Source organism: Lathyrus oleraceus, chromosome 3, assembly GCF_024323335.1.
Source record: "Lathyrus oleraceus cultivar Zhongwan6 chromosome 3, CAAS_Psat_ZW6_1.0, whole genome shotgun sequence".
In the NCBI taxonomy this organism is placed as follows: Eukaryota; Viridiplantae; Streptophyta; class Magnoliopsida; order Fabales; family Fabaceae; genus Lathyrus; species Lathyrus oleraceus.
Window position 1 is genome coordinate 127,622,417 of NC_066581.1, and position 2,592 is coordinate 127,625,008.

Here is a 2,592-nt window from a genome sequence, read left to right on the forward strand (position 1 = left end):
CATAAGGAATTGTTTACCCAGTTCGGTGTCACACACACCTAGGTCTGGGGGCTACCAAGCCAGGGAGGAAATCCACTATTAGTAGTATTAATTCAGACCTTAAACCAACTGTTTAATCCTATCACTTAGTACCTACCCAATGCAATTTCAATCTTACACTAAGATTAGAGTTCCTACTCACTCCCCCTTAATCACCTCAGTGATTACAACCTTTAATTAGATTAAAGTTAATGGTGAAGTCACACTTCAAACAACTCTTGATTGTGCTTAACAGCTTTAATCAAGATACACAGCACTCACGCTTAAAAGCTTAGAGTGATACAACACTTACAACAAAATGAACACCCTAGTCCAATGCAATCATCTAGGTGATAATTGCTTGGCTCACAAGATACACCTAATACAAGACACACACAAAAATATAGCAGTGAAGTATGATGGACCAATAAAATCTTCACGCCTAAAAATCCCCAGTTCTGAATGAAGGACTGCCATCCTTTTATATTGCAGCACTTGGGCCTTGTACTTGTATTTCCTAAAATTAAGGTTAAGCAAGTTAACCAAATTTCCACATATTAGGGTGCTAACAAATAGGCTATTTGTTAGGTTCATTAAATGTAGCTCAGTTGTTAGTTTCCTGGATTTTAGCTCAGCTGTTGAATTCCTAAAGAATAGCCTGAGAAAAATGCTGAAACAGAAAAACTAACCATCCTACAATTTAGCATATGCTGTCAGGAATGAATGTCACAACATTCAGTTTGACGTCCAGACCATAGACCATATGCTAAGTCTGTTATTTTTCTGAAAACAGACTGTACAAAATGTTGTACTGTAAAAGACCCACCAGTCTATACTTCAGTATCAACTTATAGTAATAAATGTCAAAACATCCAATTTGACATTTATAGAATGGCCTTATGCCAGGTCTGTTATTCTCCTGAATAAACAGCCTGATATGCATACTGAACTGTAGCAGAAAACCAACCTGCCTAGTATTCAGTATATGCTGTCACTGATGAATGTCATAACATCCAGTTTGACATTCAGATAGTAGGCCTTATTCCAGGTCTGTTATTCCCTTGATAAACAGACTGAAATTAAATACTGAGTTATAGCAGACAACCAACTTTTCTATACCTCAGTATCTGCTATCAGAGATGAATATCATAACATCTAGTTTGACATTCAGTAAATCCTGTATTTGCTAAACCTGCAGCATATTACACAAGTATGTCATGACATTAGTCAAGACATCAGAGTACAATTAGATGTTCTAACACAAAATGCAGTGAATCAAACATCTACAAAGCATGTCATGACATCAGTCAAGACATCAGAGTCTAGCTAGTGTTTTAACATAAAATGCAGCCAATCAAACATCTACAGGGGGAGACTTACAATCTCACTTACTAGAATGTTATGCCTTTGTTTCAAAATTTAGTGCTATGTTAAGCAATCGTAATTGGACTTATGTAGAAGTCACAACTATCTGAGGTCGGGCAATAAATCTTTTGGTGTTAATGCATGTTAGAGATATGAATGAACCATACTCCTAAAACATACCACACACAAAAAGAAAATGATCAAAGGGTGGACCTAATCTCATTCATATTTGTATTGGTTCATGAACCATTAGGCCTTAAGATATTAAAATGTCATTGGCCAATGAAAGCAATGGGATAGAAAGGGATTGAAGATGAAGAGGAAGGGGAAATGAGACAAACACAAATTGGTCATGGGAGGAATTTTATAAAATTAAAATCATTCATTCATTTTGGGAGATGAAATGTGTTGGTGTAAGCCCTAGAGGCCAATACTTTTGATACTTGTATCGAGTTATTTAGTAATAATAAAAGGCTTTTTCTTTATTACGTTTGTTTAATAAAGTCCCTAGAATAGCTAGTCCATTTAATGTATCAAGTGTGACTTGATCATGAGATCACATTAAACATAAGGACACTATTCTTAAAGTATTCGTAGTCGAGATTTATTGTGAAGTGGGATAATACTAAAGCATTAAGAATGTTATGTATATAGACTGATGATCACATCTCATGGATCATGGATAAGGAGTTATCAAGTCTTAAACATAGGTATGAATATTAAGAGTAATATTTATACTGGATTGACCCACTATGAGAATACTATATAGAATGTTATGCAAAGTGTCATAAGTTATTCTCATGGTGATAGTGGTGTATACCACCCTTCGACCTGAAACCACTATGGACCCTAGATGTAGAGTCGAGTGCTTTATTATTGATCAAACGTTGGCCGTTACTGGATAACCATAAAGACAATTGATGGGTACTCCACGAAGCATGCTGAGGGACATGAGTGACCTATATGGAATTTTCCCATCCTGCATTACAGGATAAATGTTTATGGGCCCAATATTGAACTCGACAAGGATGACACGGTCTATGCCTTGTGATCAATATAGACATAAGGGCAAAAGGGTAATTCTACACATAAGTATTATCACAGAAGGATTTGTCAGATCACATGAAATTTTCGTGTCTTGGGTAGCAGTGATGTGTTGCTAAATACCGCTCACTGTTTATTATGTTAAATGTGTGATTTAATATACTT